This window comes from Mustelus asterias, chromosome 5 (genome assembly GCF_964213995.1).
Source record: "Mustelus asterias chromosome 5, sMusAst1.hap1.1, whole genome shotgun sequence".
Taxonomy (NCBI): domain Eukaryota; kingdom Metazoa; phylum Chordata; class Chondrichthyes; order Carcharhiniformes; family Triakidae; genus Mustelus; species Mustelus asterias.
The window spans coordinates 114,342,788-114,361,639 of NC_135805.1; positions in this window are offsets into that span (position 1 = coordinate 114,342,788).

The following is an 18,852-nucleotide window of genomic DNA, read 5'->3' on the forward strand; positions in this document are numbered from 1 at the left end:
GTTCTCTGCCTCCATCGCCCTTTCAGGCAGAGAGTTGAAACCATTTTTCCTCCCATTTCCTCCAAACCTCCTGCCCCTTACCTTAAATCTATGCCCCCTAATCATTAACCCCCTTGGCTTAAATCTATGCCTCTAATCATTAATCCCTCCACCAAGAGGAAAAATTTCTTCCTGCCTACTTTATGTCCCTCATAATTTTAGACATCTCCATCATGTCCCCTCTCAATCTCCTGTGCCCTAGTCTATCCAATCTCTCTTCATAACTAAAATTTTGCGTGTTGCCACCTCATCTGAGCAGGTGTGGGTATCACAGTGAATTGCACACCTGGACCACAGAATTGGGGAAAGCAATTTTTAATCTATAATATCTCCTGTATAGTGACTAACTAAACATTAACTTGTTAAGTAATCCATATCAATTCATCAATATCAGGCACAACTGTAAATATATATTTGTCAAGCTGTTAATTTTGCATGGCTGTGATAGAACTGACTTCTTCGTAACCATTTATTTAGTTCATCAATTGACTCGACTTGTTGATGAATTACATACTCAATGTTTAAATTTAGATGCTGTTCACTATACAGTACGTGTAATGTTTCACTGAGTGAATAAATCTATCCCAAATAAAGGCTGGCTTTGGATTCTTCCTTCACCATCTGGTTCTCAGGAGTAACCTGTAGGCTGGCGTGTGCCATCATGACAATTCATGGTAGCAGCAGCTTAACAAGTGACAACAAACAGGTAGCAACACTGACAGCAACAACAACAACCCACAATGACACCATAACCACTTATATGAGACACTTGTGGCAGAACCTATCTCTTATGGATTGGTCTCTTCAACCATCAGTAAAAGTGCATCTATGAAACTATCTCATCCCCAATTACTTTACTGCTTAATCTTACATAGATAGAAGGATGACAACAATAGTTAAACAATTGTTAGTTCTGGACTTTTCATTCGAGAAGCATAAAAAGGAATTATTCATTCACTAAGTAGTGTCTGAGAATCCTGATAAGAAGTCTGTAGTCTAAGTGCTAATGTATTCCAAACTGGTTGATGTAACACAATTCAGTGAGGATAATGTAGGCATCATTAACTCCAAGGCTTAAGCTGGTTGACAACTCAAATGGTTTCATGCCAAGGAATTTCAGTATTGAAATGAAAGACATTGCCATCGATAAGTCTTCCTGTCAAGTTATTAATCCAAGTTTCTTACAAGTAACAAGGTATCAATTAAAAAAAATTAGTAATGTTAAAACATTAATAAAAATGAAAGGCAGAGCAGCATAAGATTCCTGCTCCAAAAATAAATTTGTTTTTCTTCAGAAAGTAGAAGCCAAATGTTTATTTTATGAACAGCCATTTACTCAAGAATAGAATTGTAGGAATACAAATACAAAACTACTGGAAATTTAGTATTAAGAGAAAGACAGGGGTAGCATTGTGGCTAGCACGCAGCCAGGGACCGGGATCGATTCCCAGCTTGGGTGACTGTCTGTTTGGAGTTTGCACATTCTCCCAGTGTCTGCATAGGTTTCCTCCGGGTGCTCCAGTTTCCTCCCATAGTCCAAAAATGTGCAGATTGAGTGGATTGGCCATGCTAAATTGTCCCTTAGTGTCAGGGAGATTAGCAGAGTAAATATGTGGGGTTATAGAAATCATAGAAACCCTACAGTGCAGAAAGAGCCATTGGGCCCATCGAGTCTGCACCGACCACAATCCCACACAGGCCCCACCCCCATATCTCTACATATTTACCCACTAATCCCTCTAACCTATGCATCTCAGGACACTAAGGGGCAATTTTAGCATGGCCAATCAACCTAATCCACACATCTTTGGACTGTGGGAGGGAACCGGAGCACCCGGAGGAAACCCACACAGACACGAGGAGAACGTGCAAACTCCACACAGACAGTGACCCAAGCCGGGAATCGAACCCAGGTCCCTGGAGCTGAGAAGCAGCAGTGCTAACCACTGTGCTACCGTGCCGCCCATTTATAGGGATAGGGCCTAGGTGGGATCGTTGTCGGTGCAGGCTTGATGGGCCAAATGGCCTCTTTATGCACTGCAGGATCTCTGTGATACCACGTCACGCACTGTCATTTGGTCACCCACATCCATTTCTTCTTCCAACAATATACAAAACAGGAGCAGAAGTAGGCCATTCAGCCCCTGAGCCTCCTCTGCCATTCAAAAAGATCATTGCTGATCAGTTTGTGTTTCTAAGTCTACATTCCCACCTGTACCAAAAACCTCGGCAAGAGGTCAGATCCATGTCAAGAGAGCTCCAAAGGATGGCTCAGTCCCTGAGGATCATGACTGAGGGCTTCAACGGCATAGTTCAGACAATGGTGGGCCTCCAGGACTGGCAGTACCAGATGACATTGAGGCTTCTGGAGTTCACACCAGCTGTCCCTCCATTCCATGGAGTAACCCAGGGGCCCATGAGCACCCGGAGGGAGGAGGATCTGATGGAGCACATCCCGGGGCCTTCCACCCAGGAGACAGAGAGTGATCAGCCAATCTGAACCCCACCTTCCTGAGAACGATGCAAGTCAGGCACAATGGGCAGAGCAGGGAGGCGCGACAACATCAGTGCCACTCAAAAATAGGCCGGAGCCCTCCAGAGGATGCCCGCCAAAGGGCATCTCAGGCAACAAGGTGCAGAAGACAGAAGGCAGCCTGTACCTCTGATGCACATCCTGGGAACACGTGTAAGTGGAGGGTATGCAAATCTAAGGAACTGTAGGGACACAGCATGGGCTCGGGTGAAGTTAGGCACAGGTAGTTGGGAGGACATTATCAATCGTTACCTTTGGAAATGTCACTGAATATTATTGTTCATCACAAGCTTAACACCTCAGAATCTTTAACCCTCCTCCCAATGGTATGGTGCTTCTCCCCATTAGGACATAATTGTTCTCACTCGTCCTCCTTGCCCGCCAAACAATTAGGCCCTCTCAGAACTTTGCAGCAATAGGACTCAAGCATAACTCATGAACCCTAGACCATCGTCCCTAATCTCCCTCTAGAGCAAAAGGACTCCATTGGGAGTCCATTGTGCATACATAATGCCTTGACGCAGAAAATTCAAAAGGTGGGCGTTGTGGGAAAAATCCACTAGTAGTCAGAATTCGAGATTCAGAAAACACGATTTATTTAACGGAGCTCCGGGAGACAAGGCACAAGTTAGTAGTAGACCTTCTCTCGGTAAAATGTCGGGAGCAGTCCATCTTTCTACTTTTTACACAATGGATGGACCAGTGATTTGAACATTATCACATCGTTTAGGCAGGTACAAACAGATATAGACATTTAACATAGTATTGTTCTTATAAATAGGTATATTTCCTTATGTCTGTATCTATCAATGGTTGGTTTTGGCTCATTCAGGTGTTAATTGGTTTCCTCGCATTCATATTTTCCCGCCCTTCCTATGGCTAATCTATTCCCCTTGTTTCGGGTTTTCCTTATCTTAAAAGATGTCTCGACCCTCGGCTTGGCTTCCTGAGGTTATTGTTTTACTTTGAGTCACTGTCTGTGATTTAGAAATGGCTTGTCTGTTAGGTTTTGATTTAAAGTGATTTCTGAAAAGTGGGAGCCGGTATCTGCTTTTTTGGCTCCTTTCCCAGTTAACTCTTTATGTGCCAGGCAGCCATTTTAAAGTGTGCTTTCCTTGTATTTTCCCCTTACAGTGGGTGAAAGTTCCACCCTGCAGAGAAGAAATTTTGCCCACCAGATATACATAGCTCACAAAGAAGCAAGGTGATGAGGCATCAATGGAGGAACATGATTAACTTTGGTTCAGGTTTAGGAGTATTAACACTGGTGCAGGTTTGTAAGTATTTTGCATGTTGTCTGCTGAGCTTTCATTTTACCATCAACTTTTAAGTCCTAATTTCCAACCACTTCTCTGTGTTCTGCCTCCCACAACAATTTTTTTGAATTCATTCATGTGGTATGAGCATCACCAGCAAGGCCAGCACTGTGCTGGAGAAGATGAAAGTGGACAACCTTCTTGAACTGCTATAGTCTGTCTGGCGAAGGGTAGTCTCAGTGCTATGAGGTAGGGAGTACCTACATTTTGACCCAATGGCAATGAAGGAAAAGCAATATAGTTCCCAGTCATGATGGTATGCAATCTGTTTAGACCTGCTAAATGCACATTCTACCAAACCATTAGAATTTTGGGTTTTACTCTTCTTATTCATTTCTACCTACAATATTTTGTTTGGTGAAGCATTTCACCAAATAAGCAGAAGCATAATATGTCTTATGTAACCCACAATAGCCTCAAAAGCTCTTTTGCCAAATTGAAATTTGCGAATACTGATGGTTTCATAAATTGCAGTACTGATTGCATTTGGTTCCTCTCAAAATGATCCAAACTCATGAAATATCAGTGCAAACACGGAATTGGAAACAGATGGGAAAGGGCATTGACTTTTTACTTCTGGGACTTGTTCCAATGACCTGGGCTAGATTTCAACAACAGTTTTTCACTTGGATTGGGTATTACACTCCAAGGGGGTGAATTCAACCTTGTCAGGAACACAAAACCCAGAGTAGGGAATTGGCTGCCTGACGTGCATTTGACTGCAGCTATAATACCAAGAAACAAGAGAGAGCAGAGCGCCTTAAGCATTGTGGACAGTACAGTGAAATTGTTGCAAATGAAATAGAACTAGTATTATAACAGGTAGGCAATGACGGTCCAACTGGTGAATGGTACAACTTACCCTCCATAACTGCACAGCAGGGCAATAATAAAGGAAATTGCTAATTATTTCTGAGGAAACATTTTAGTGATGTGAGGAAAGGGCAGGGGAATCAAATGGATTGTCCTTTCAGGAAACTGACACAGGTGTTTGAGCCAAAAGCTTCCTCGTGGGCTGTTGACTTTGTCAATAGATATATAGACTTTGTTGCACTTGGTTTAGCTGATGTGTTGACACATGCAGTGGAATGACATTCAGAATTGGGGTGGAATTTGGAGTGGCATCAGTACCAGGGATTGGACCTGGATCCAAATCATTTGTCCAACATGGGATGGGATACATCAGATTGGACTGTGATCTGCACAAAGTCACTCAAGAGGTTAAATCTTATTTTCAAGGCAGCTCTCCCAATCTTTCAATCTTCTTTGCAATCATTCATGCCAGGATTGCTTGAAAATCAAAGAAGAGTGAAAGGAAAACTTTCATTTTCACTGATTAATAATGGCACACTTACAGCACAGTAAGAAGTCTCACAACACCAGGTTAAAGTCCAACAGGTTTATTTGGTAGCAAAATCCACTAGCTTTTGGAGCGCTGCTCCTTCGTCAGGTAAGTCCCACTTACCTGACGAAAGAGCAGCACTCCGAAAGCTAGTGGATTTTGCTACCAAATAAACCTGTTGGACTTTAACCTGGTGTTGTGAGACTTCTTACTGTGTTTACCCCTGTCCAACGCCGGCATCTCCACATCATACTTACAGCAGCCATGAACACAGGTGGAGTGCAGATGCAACGAAGTCAATGCAACAAGCAAGTTCATTACTGAGCATGCCATTAGCATCATGTCTGAAGAGATCAAGGTGCCCCTAATAGTGCAGTGCCTTTCAACCCAGGCGGGAAGATCATTGTCCCCCTGACTTTGCTGAAATTGACAGAAGCTTGACTACAGCATGGACTGAGTATTGGTCAGCCAACAAGAAACAGTACGTATGAGTGGGTTGGCAGGATGTGATGAATGGTGTGCTACAGGGATCAGTGCTGGGGCCTCGAATTTTGCAATTTATATAAATGACTTGGATGAAAGGACTGAAGGTATGATTGCTAAATTTGCTGGAAACACAAAGAGAAGTAGGAAAGCAAATTGTGAAGGGCACATAAGGCACACAAAGGGACACGCATAGGTTAAGTGAGTGGTTATCCCCCTTTCTAACAAGTATTCTGTTTTGGATATTGTTGGGGGGGGATGGTCTATCAGGGGATGACAGCAGCAGCCAGAGCAGTGACACCACGGCTGGCTCTGTTGTTAGGCAGGGAGGGACAAAGAGGACTAGAGCAATAGTTATAGGGGACTCTACATTTAGGGGTGCAGATAGGTGCTTCTATGGACATGAAAGAGACTCCAGGATGGCATGTTGCCTCCCTGGTGCCAGAGTCCAGGATGTCTCTGAACAGACAGAAAGCATTCTGAAGGAAGAGGGTGAACAGCCAGTGGTCGTGGTACATGTTGGTACTAACGACATAGGTAGCAAGAGTGACGAGGTCTTGCAGCAGCAGTTTAGGGAGTTAGGTAGAAAGTTAAAAAGCAGGATCTCTAGCATTGTAATTTCTGGATTGCTCCCTGGGCCAGTGAGGCTAGAAATAGGAAGATAGTACAGCTGAACACGTGGCTAAACAGCTGGTGTAGGAAGGAGGGTTTCAGATATCTGGCCCATTGGGATCTCTGCTGGGGCAGGTGGGACCTGTACAAGAAGGATGGGTCACATCTAAACTGGAAGGGCATAAATATTCTGGCTGGGAGGTTTGCTACTGTCACACAGCAGGATTCAAACTAGTTTGGCAGGGGGTGGGAACCAAAGCAAAGATGAATAAACTGAAGGGGAACCAGAGAGTAGGGCCAGTAAGACTCAGAAACAGCAGGCAGGGTGGGTGGTTGCTAATCAAAGAGGGTCTGGTGGACTGAAGTGCATTTGTTTCAATGCGAGAAGTGTAACAGGTAAGGCAGATGAACTCAGAGCTTGGATTAGTATTTGGAGCTATGATGTTGTTGCTATCACAGAGACTTGGTTAAGGGAAGGACAGGATTGGCAGCTTAACATTCCAGGATACAGATGTTTCAGGTGGAATAGAAGCAGATGTAAAAGAGATGGGGGAGTTTCACTACTGGTCAAGGAGAATACAGTAAGAAGTTTAACAACACCAGGTTAAAGTCCAACAGGTTTATTTGGTAGCAAAAGCCACACAAGCTTTCGGAGTTCCAAGCCCCTTCTTCAGGTGAGTTCTGGTGTTGTTAAACTTCTTACTGTGTTTACCCCAGTCCAATGCCGGCATCTCCACATCAAGGAGAATATCACAGCTGTACTGCAAGAGGACACCTCGAGGGCTCATACAGCGAAGCAATATGGGTAGAGCTCAGGAATAGGAACGGTGTAGTCACAATGTTGAGGGTTTACAATAGGCCGCCCAACAGCCAGTGGGAGATAGAGGAACATATATGTAGGCAGATTTTGGCAAGGTGTAAAAGTAACAGGGTTGTTTGGTGTGAGTTTTTAACTTCCCCTATATTGACTGGGACTCACTTAGTGCTAGGGGCATGAATGGGGCAGAGTTTCTAAAGAACATCCAGGAAGGCTTCTTCAAATAGTATGGAGATAGTCCAACTAGGGAAGGGGCCGTACTGGACCTGGTATTGGGGAATGAGCCCGGCCAGGTGGTCGACATTTCATTAGGGGAGCAGTTCGGGAACTGTGACCACAATTCAGTAAGCTTTAAGGTACTGATGGATAAAGATAAGTGTAGTCCTCAAGTGAAGGTGCTAAATGGGGAACGGGGGGAGGGGGGGTTGCGGGGGAGGCTAACTACAACAATATTAGGCAGGAACTGAAGAATGTAGATTGGGGCAGATGTTTGAGGGCAAATCAACATCTGGCACATGGGAGGCTTTCAAGTGTAAGTTGATAGGGATTCAGGACCGGCACTTTCCTGTAAAGATGAAGGATAAGTATGGCAAGTTTTGGGAACCTTGGATAATGAGAAATATTGTGAGCCTAGTCAGAGAGAAAAAGGAAGCATTTGTCAAGGCTAGGAACACACGAAGCAAGTGTGGAATACAAGGAAAATAGAAAGAAACTTAAGCAAGGAGTAAGGAGGGCTAAAATCGGTCACGAAAAATCATTAGCCAGCAGGATTAAGGAAAATCCCAAGGCTTTTTATACATATAGAAAGAGCAAGAGGGTAGCCAGGGAGAGGCTTGGCCCACTCAAGGACAGGGGAGGTAACCTATGCATGGAGCCAGAGGAAATGGGCGATGTATTAAATGAGTACTTTGCGTCAGTATTCACCAAAGAGAAGGATTTGATGGATGATGAGTCTGGGGAAGGATGTGTAGATAGTTTGAGTCATGTTGAGATCAAAAAAGGAGGTGGTATTGGGGGTCTTGAAAAACATTAAAGGTAGACAAGTCCCCAGGGCCTGATGAGATATACCCCAGAATACTGAGAGAGGCAAGAGAAGAAATTACTGGGGCCTTGAGAGAAATCTTTGTATCCTCACTTTCTACAGGGGATGTTCCAGAGGATTGGAGAATAGCCAATGTTGTTCCTTTGTTTAAGAAGAGTAGCAGGAATAATCCAGGTAATTACAGGCCGGTGAGCCTTACGTCAGTGGTAGGGAAATTATTGGAGAGGATTTTTCAAGACAGGATTTACTCCCACTTGGAAATAAGTGGACGTATTAGTGAGAAGCAACATGGTTTTGTGAAGGGGAGGTTGTGTCTCACTAACTTGATCAAGTTTGAGGAAGTGATGAAGATGATTGATGAGGGTAGGGCAGTGGATGTTGTCTACATGGATTTCAGTAAGGCCTTTGACAAGGTCCCTCATGGCAGACCGGTACAGAAGGTGAAGTCGCACAGGATCAGAGCTGGCAAGGTGGATACAAAACTGGCTCGGTCATAGAAGACAGAGGGTAGCAGTGGAAGGGTGTGTTTATGAATGGAGGGCTGTGACAAGTGGCGTTCCTCAGGGATCAGTGCTGAGGGCTTTGCTATTTGTAATATAAGATGTACGAGGCAAGTTTTTTTTACACAGAGGGTGGTGGGTGCCTGGAACTTGCTGCTGGGGAGGTAGTGGAAGTAGATACGATAATGACTTTTAAGGGGCATCTGGACAAATACATGAATGGGATGGGATAGAGGGATATGATCCCCGGAAGGGTAGGGGGTTTTAGTTCAGTCGAGCAGCATGGCCAGTGCAGGCTTGGAGGGTCGAAGGGCCTGTTCCTGTGCTGTAATTTTCTTTGTTCTTTGAGTGGGTAAAAATGTCCATTTTGACAGGAAGAATAAAAAAAGCTTATTATCTTAATGGTGATTGATTGCAAAGGGATCTGGTTGTTTTAGTGCAAGAATCACAAAAGGTAGAGATACATCAAGTAATTAGGAAAGCTAATAGAATATCATTTATTGTGAAGGGAATTAAACAAAAGTAGGGAGGTTATATTTCAGTTGTACAGGGTATTGGTGACACCACACCTGGAGTACTATATACAACATTAGTCTCCTTATTTAAGGGAAGGTGTTATGTTAAAAGCAGTTCAGAGAAGGTTTACTTGACTAATACCAGGAATGGGTGGGTTGTCTAATGAGGAAAGGTTGGCGAGGTTAGGTTTGTATCCAAAGAGTTTACAAGTGTCAGAGGCAACTTGATCGAACCTTGAAGATCCTGAGGGATTTGAGGATGCATGTGGAAAGGACATTTTCTCTTTTTGGAGAATTTAAAACTAGGGGTCATTGAGAGGCCTCTGGAATTCTTCCTCAATAGGCAGTGGAAGCAGTGGCTTTGAATATTTTTAAGGCTAAGCTAGATAGATTCTTGATTAACAAGGGAGTGAAAGGTTATCAGGGGTAGGCAGGAATGTGGAGTCAAAATTACAATTAGATCAGCAATTATCTGATTGTAAGGGTCGAGCGGCCTACTCCTAATTTTTTTGTTTATACACAGAAGGCGAAACCACAATCAAAACCAGACTGTATGCACTCACTGAATTACGATTGTTAAATTCTCTGAACCTTTTTATAAGATGCCAAGTTCTTAATGGATCTGATTTATTAAGAACATTGCTGCTCATTACATTTAACACGGTAAGAAGTCTCACAACACCAGGTTAAAGTCCAACAGGTTTATTTGGTAGCAAATACCATAAGCTTTCGGAGCACTGCTCCTTCGTCAGATAGAGCGGAAATGTGCTCTGAAACAGTGCAAACAGACAAAATCAAGTTGCAGAATACTGATTAGAATGCGAATCCTACAGCCAGCCAGGTCTTAAAGGTACAGACAATGTGGGTGGAGGGAACATTAAACACAGGTTAAAGAAATGTGTATTGTCTCCAGACAGAACAGCTAGTGAGATTCTACAAGCCCAGGAGGCAAGCTGTGGGGGTTACTGATAATGTGACATAAATCCAACATCCCGGTTTAGGCTGTCCTCATGTGTGCGGAACTTGGCTATCAGTTTCTGCTCAGCGACTCTGCGCTGTCGTGTGTCGCGGTGTTCATTCATCTGTTGTCGTAGTGTCTGCATGGATGAATGAACACCGCTCGACAATCACCAGGCAAGACTGTTCTCTTCCTGTGGGGGAGCACTTCAGCAGTCACGGGCATTCAGCCTTGGATCTTCAGGTAAGCGTTCTCCAAGGCGGCCTTCACGACACACGACAGCGCAGAGTCGCTGAGCAGAAACTGATAGCCAAGTTCCGCACACATGAGGACGGCCTAAACCGGGATGTTGAATCTATGTCACATTATCAGTAACCCCCACAGCTTGCCTCCTGGGCTTGTAGAATCTCACTAGCTGTTCTGTCTGGAGACAATGCACATTTCTTTAACCTGTGTTTAATGTTCCCTCCACCCACGTTGTCTGTACCTTTAAGACCTGGCTGGTTGTAGGATTCGCATTCTAATCAGTATTCTGCAACTTGATTTTGTCTGTTTGCACTGTTTGAGAGCACATTTCCACTCCATCTGACGAAGGAGCAGTGCTCCGAAAGCTTATGGTATTTGCTACCAAATAAACCTGTTGGACTTTAACCTGGTGTTGTGAGACTTCTTACCATGTTCACCCCAGTCCAACACCGGCATCTCCACATCATTACATTTAACCGCAGCAATACTCTTAGCAAGTTTCTAATAGCTGTAGAAGGAACTTTACTACACCCCAATTATTTTTGGTGACCTTTTTAAAATCTTCAAAGGGACCAATAGGTGTTGTTTGATCTAATTTTTCTGTTTGGTTTCAGCATGAAATGTTTCTTTCCCCCCCCCCCCCCAAAAAAAATTTGAAGCGGTCCATAAAATTCACTGGACAAAGGAGTCAGATGTTTTGACTGCTCTTGTTTCACACACGAGGCTATGATATATTCTGGAATATCTTCCCACTCTGCATTTTAATCATACAGATGTTCACCATGTGAGGTGTCATATCTCAGGCTATGGAAGTAGTGGAATTTATGTTAAAATGATTATATTAAGGCAAAGAAATTTTTGACTCGAGCTGTAATATGTTTCTGATATTAAATCAGATTTAGGGTCTAACTTTAGAGGAAGAAGGGTTTAAGGAAAAAAACTGACATACGTATCCCTCCTTCATCCCGAGTGTTTCTAAATTAATAAGCCATCCATTGAACTGTTATCCTTAAAGGTCTGGGACAACATGAAGAGTTGTACTCACCATTCTGGCATGCTACTTTATGGGAGGTGACTGAACTCAGCATAATGTTGTCTGATTTTGGTCATCAGTGACTAGTGTAATTGATCGATTAGCTGGTTAGTTCTTGGCCCCGGGAGAGTGTCATAGACTAAACCGATGCCTTCAATTAGGCTAGAGAATATTGTAGGACGCACAGCTTATAAGAGCATCAACATAGCAACAGGAATAGACCGTATGGCTCTTGTGCCTACTTCGCCATTCATAAGATCATGGCTAAACTTCTGTCTCCAGTCCAACTTCCCGCCTTATCCCCATACCCCTTAGGATCCATAAATCTATTGATCTCAATCTTGAATACACTCATTGGCTGAGCTTCCACAGTCCTCTGGATTTGTGAATTCCCAAGATTCACAACCCTTTGAGAGAATAAATGTTTCCTAAACTTATTCCTAAATATGGCTGCATGCCCCAACTTTATCCCCAGTCAGGGGGAAAAGCCTCTTAGCAGCTCGGAGATCGACTGAGTATACAAACAGCAGCCAAAGCTTCCTTAACATAGAATGTTTTTGAACCAGAGAAAGGGCAGTCCACTTACAGTGGGCATAGTGAGACGTGTTATTATTTTACTGCAGGAAGTGATGTTGAAATTAACTCGAAGTGTGGAGGGATTTGAGAGATACTACACTGTTCATTCATTTGACAATTAAAATAAAAGTTTGTTGATTTACATTTGATTAACCTGTCCGCCTTTTGAAAGGCAGAGTCATGCACAAGTTTATAGTATCCAGCTCATATAACAAGTAGGACTTTCCTCTCAAATGGCAGCTGCTACTTTGTTGGGATCGGAATTATGCTCATCTCACAGCAGTACAGCTGTCTCCAGTTAATATCTGGAAATCATTCATGTTGTTCTAATGCTTTGGACGCTGTGGGTTTGGCACCTACATCAGGGAGCCTTTCATGGGTTGGTAGGGTGGAATGGGAAGTTGTGATGGGAAATATCCTACTTGAGACCAATGGTCACTGCAGCAACAGAGGGAGCAGCTGAAGAAATAATTTAAAAGCACTTTTTTTATGTTCCAAAATTTTGGAGTGTGCTCCAGTGCCCTGCAATCATTCACAACTTTGGAAGGGTGAACTTAAAATTTAAACCTGTTCCTCACATCCTAGTAAGAAGTTTAACAACACCAGGTTAAAGTCCAACAGGTTTATTTGGTAGCAAAAGCCACACAAGCTTTCGAGGCTCTGAGCCCCTTCTTCAGGTCGTAAACATCCTAAACAGCTTTGAATGCAGTGAATGGATTGGCATTTTAACATTTACTCAGGCAGACATATTAATGCCCATTTTCAGAGGGTTTTCAAAAGTAAATGCAAGCCTCAAAGAATTTGTAGAGCAGTTCCTTATCCAATATTAAGTTAGACATTATGGGCTTGGATTCCTGCCAGTGGTGCAATCAGAATAATGAACCCGGAACATGCTCGGCACTGAGTTGATATTGCTGAGGTGAAGTTGAGGCCAGTTTTCCACTCAAACCCATTTGTATATGCCCAAACACAAATTTTCTCAATCGAGCTAGATGAACAGGGGCAATGGACAGAAGTCCAAGTTTGTGGGCAGGCACTGCTTTGAATGATTTAACTTTTGAATTAGTATGAAAACGTCATGAAATCTCAGGTGTAAGTACTTATTGGAATACACCACTTGCATTCCTCCAAATATATCAACTTAAAATAACAGAGCAAGAAATCTCTTCATCACTGGATGAAGGGGCAGCGCTCCGAGAGCTCGTGCTACCAAATAAACTTGTTGGACTATAACATGGTGTTGTGAGACTACTTACTGTGTCTACCCCAATCCAACACCGACTGGCATCTCCACACCATGAAAATAACAGCACATTGTCAACCAAATAATATAGCATTAATTAAAATCAAAACATTGAACTGGCACAAAAAAAAACATGAACACTTCAATACAAGACATTCATCATGAATCGATCAATGCTGTAACTTGTCTTGTAAATATTTCAGATATGACTAATTTGTGACCTTATGTTGACTGGCAGATCACTCAATTGGTTTTGTCACGAAATGAAGAAATAAAATAACATTGAATCAGTGATAAATGTATGGATTAATCTTCTACAACTAATCATGAATAAAGATCTATTGGCAACAATCAGTCAATGATGATTAATCCAAAACAGGGGAAAAGCAATAGGTAACCTGACTGCTCTGATATTTGAATTCATAACCTTCTGGTTGGAAGTAGAATAGACACTTTACACTCTAGTTAGCATACAGACGTGCTGCATTGAATTATTTCTATGCCATCTATGCTGTAATTGTTCAACTCTGCCTCCATCATCGATTAATATTAAGCAGCTTTGATCACACGAACATTGGAATCCATCATACTAAACGGATTTGGTCATTTCTGGCTTAGAAGCATTGCAGTACCCAGAAATGATCCCTAGAGGTTGCTGTTTACCACCATGAATAAAAAGCAGGACATAAGTTCTTGTGCTCAGAATATCAGTGCTGACAGATCAAATATCAGCACTGCTGATATCCTTCCGGGGACAAAGCTGTTGCGATTGGCAGTGAAAACTGGCTCAATACTCATGCAGAATCATTAACTTAAAAATAGCCTGAAAATATTCAATATATGGAAACAGATTGAAAAAATAATACTTTGGATGCTAATTGAAATTTGCCCCAATATTGTGATCGAAGTACATTCTTCTCAGGAGGAAACCATAGAATCATAGAATAGAAACCCTACAGTGCAGAAGGAGGCCATTCGGCCCATCGAGTCTGCACCGACCACAATCCCACCCAGGCCCTACCCCCATATCCCTCCATATTTACCTGCTAATCCCTCTAACCTACACATCTCAGGACACTAAGGGGCAATTTTAGCATGGCCAATCAACCTAACCCGCACATCTTTGGACTGTGGGAGGAAACCGGAACACCCGGAGGAAACCCACGCAGACACGAGGAGAATGTGCAAACTCCACACAGACAGTGACCCAAGCCGGGAATCGAACCCAGGTCCCTGGAGCTGTGAAGCAGCAGTGCTAACCACTGTGCTACCGTGCCGCCCCAGAACTGGTGTTCCTCAGTTACAAAATAAGGAGTTTTAGTTTGAATTCATGTGACAGGGACTGATTTTTGATTGAGATGTGTACGAAATATTCAAGAATCAACAAAAAATATCTAAGTGTTAGGTCAGAGAAATATCAATTTAATATATAGCTCCATCAGGCACTGCCTTCTTGTGAAACTAAAGATATCCTAAATAAAGCATAATTTAAGGATGTACAGGGCTTAATACATCCCATTCTGAAACAATTGTTGGCTGAAGGTACTGGATACTGCAAAGGCCCTGAAGACATGCTCCAGAACTAGCCACGCGATGAGTCAAGCTGTTCCATTACAGCTACAACACTGGCATCTATCTGGCAATGTGGAAAATTGCCCAGGTATGTCCTGTACACATGAAACAGGACAGGTCCAATCCAGCAATTACCACCCCATCATTCTAATCTCGATCATCAATAAACTGACGGAAGATGTCAGAGCTATCACGCAGCACTTACTCAACACTAACTTGGTCACTGATGCTCAGTTTGGGGTTAACACATGGCCACTCAGCTCCTGGACTCATTACAGACTCGGTCCAAATATAGACCAAAAGTGCTGAAATCCATAGCTAAAATGAGAGTGACTGCCCTTGACTGAGTATAGCATCAAAGAACCCTAACAAAACATAAGTCAATGAGAACTCGGAGGAAAGCTCTACACTTGGTGTCATACCTAGCACAAAGGAAGGTGGCCATGGTGGTTGGAGGTCAATCATCTCAGCTCCAGGAAATCGCTACAGGAGTTCCTCCTTGGCCCAACTTCTGTAGCAGTTTCATCAACAACCTTCCCTCAATCACAAGGTCAGAAGTGAGAATGTGGATGATACCACAATGTTCAGCACCATTAATGACTGCTCAGATACTGAAGCAATTTGTGCCCAGTGGACAAGAGCTGGACAATATTCAGGCTTGGGATGATGTGTGGTACAAGTGTTACGCGCCACTCAAGTGCTAGGCAATGGTCATCTCCAACAAGAGGGAATCTAACCATCACCCCTTGACATTACCATTGCTGAACCCCCCACTATCAATATCCTGGGGGTTATCATTGACTGGAAACTGAACCAGCCATAAATGTTAAGGCTATAAGAGCAGGTCAGAGGCTAGGAATTATGCAAGAGTAATTCACCTCCTGAATCCCCAAAGCCTGCCAACTATTGACAAGACACAAGTCAGGAGGTGAATCATCCACGTTCTCACTTTTGTCCTTGATCAAATACTCTCAAATACTGATCAATACTGATCAAATATTTATTTTTTATTCATTTAATGGGATGTGCTTGTCACTGCCTAGGCCAGCATTTATTGTCCATCACTCATTGCCCTTCAGAAGGTGGTTGTGTGTTGCCTTCTTGAACTGCTGCAGTCCCTGAGGTGTAGGTACACCCACATTGCTACTAGGGAGGGAATTCCAGTATTTTGGCCCAGCAACAATGAAGGAATGCTGATATATTTCCAAGCCAGGATGACGAGTGGCTTTGAGGGGAATTTCCAGTTGGTGGCATTCCCAGGTATCTGCTGCTCGTCCTTCCAGATGGTAGTGGTCATTGGTTTGGATGGTGCTGCCTAAGGAACCTTGGTGAGTTCCTGCAGTGCATCTTGTAGATGGTACACACTGTTCATCAGTGGCAGAGGGATGATCCCTATTGTCTGTTTCCTGTCCATTGATCAATTTTTCAAAATCTAAGTGTGGTACATTTGCTGGCTTCCTTTTATTTACATTATTCATTACATCCTCAGAAACTCCAATTAATTTGTCAATCATGGGCCCAGATTTTCACTCCAGTGTTGGGTACGCAGAGCTGTGAGAATTCCCAGCTCCACAAACCAATGGTGGTGACATGGGTATAAATGCAGAGATCAGAAAAATATTAAACAAAAACAAAAATGTTTTAATGTGAGATTATACGTTTCACGTAGATTGGGAGAAGCAGAACAGCTCAAGCAGGAAAGACAATGGAATTATCCTGGACAGTTTTCTTGAGTAATACAGGTGAAAATTTCCAATAATTACTCTAAGTGATGACTCAAGAAAGAAAAAAGGTTTTCTCACCAGATAATGTAGCACTTGAGAGTTAAAAAAGTGCTGTAGGTGTCTCTGATGCCATTAATGCTGGCGGGGTGGGCCTGATTGAGTTGGTAATGCCAGCTCCACAGAACTCAGGGTGCCCTGATTGGGACCTCCCCCCTCGCCCCCCCCCCCCAAAAACACACACTCCACAAGCACTAGGAACCCCTCCCACACACTTAAGGGGAACCTTCCCTCCAATGGAGCTCCCCAGATCAGCCCCATTGGCATTTCCAGGGGGACAGTACTCCTGCATACCCTCTCCCCCCTGGGGGCTATACTTACTTATCTGCCCCCTGATGGGGTCCCTTCAACTGCTTCACATTTTTACATGCCTGTTGTAAACCTTACCAATATAACATTACATCTGCAAGATGTGGAGGGGGGGCGGGGGGGGGGGGGTGTGGAGTTCTAAACGTGGAGGAAACATATGGCAAGGAAGCACTTTAATTATATTATAATTAATTAAAATACATTGGGATGCAGTTCCTGGCTGGACGCAAACCTTGTTATATCACCAGCAAAGAGAAATTTGGAAAACAAGATCTCACCAGCAAGAATCTCATTTCCCAATTCTCATGAGATTTTGCACTCACATCACCATTTGGGCTCACAAACAAAGGACTGGGCTGTTTTGGATTTCGTGATGAGCACTGAACCATAATTAGTAGTAATTTGTAAATAGTGATCATAATATTATTGAACGTGAGATTAGGTTTGGAAGAGAGAGCTGCAAACTAGTGTTTCAAATGTAAGTCAAACTTTGAAAGGATGTAAAATAAATTGATCTGAGGAAACCGGGCTGAGAATTATCAAAGATAAAGTGGGAAGCATTCAAAATGTATTTGATATGATGCAAAACTAGTATGTTCCCCAATAAGACAACAGGCAATAACAAGCTAAAAGAAAAAACCTAGATAAGTACATGGAAATGGAAATCTAGTGGCCTGGGAAGTTTTAAAAAAGCAAAAAAAGGACAAAGAAAATAACGTGTGCAATAAGGAAATATAGAAAAAGAACAGCAAGAAGCATCAAAGCTAACAGGAAAACCTTTTAATCAGTTTATTCAGATGAGGGTAATAAAGAGAAAAGTAGGTGCATGTGAGACTATAATGGTTAATAAGGAAAACATCAGACTTATTATACAAGCATTGGATTGATTTTCACAGCGGAGGATAAAGACAAAAATGAAAAATACCATTTGTCTCCCATTGTACCATTAGGAAATACAGAGACTGAATTCCTGGATTTTGGAGAGTTGGGCTCAGACTATGGGCTGAATTATACAGTTTCCATTGATGGATTTGAATGTATTGGCACACAAAATCAGCAGACACCAAACCTGCCACCTACTGTACTGCACCTGTCTCCACCATACTTAAGGAGGGGATGGAGGAGGCATCATTTGGCCCCTGAACCCTTGGGCCTACTGAGGTCCTTAAGTGACCAATTAATAGCAGGTGGAGGCCCATGTCAGTCAGGAAGCATGGCAATTTTAGTTGCATGTGATGGCATCAGGTAAGGGGAAGTCCATTAGAGGGACCCATCCTCAAGTTAATCACCGTCTTTTATCCCTTCCCCATGGCCTCTTGAATCCAGCTTCCTTGTTTCCCCCCTCACTCGGACCTTCCAGCATGGCCGCAAAACAATCCAGACTTGTCAGTCCAGGCTCCTCGGAATGCTGAATTGCCTGTAGTGCCAGCTGTGACCATCACTCCTGGTGCCAGAGTTTCCAGCTATCCAATTGGCCAGCAGCTCTTTAAAGGCAGGGCTTCTTCCTGAAAGAGGGGTGGAACCCCCACATCCAACCACTTACAGCTGCTCCCAGCATTAAATGGCTATGGGACAGTGGTTAGGCATACAGATCGGCCTCCTCCTCCCCACTGTCATTCCAGATTGTGGGAGGGAAAGCAATGGTAATCATGGTACCCCATTATATCCAGCCCCAAGACTTGGAAACAGACAGACAGAGCCTCTTGGCTTAGAAATACACCATCAACTGTTAGATAATTAGATAATTACTTTGCGCCTTGGAAGCTGACCATTAGAACCATTTTAACAGAGCTTGGAGTTGGACTGACAGACACTTCAGTGACACAGAGACTCAGAGACAATGGACACACTTTCCTTCCAAAGCAGTAATGTTACTCCTAAACAATTATTATTCTTCATATGTGAAATTATGAATGACAATCTTATGAATCCTTC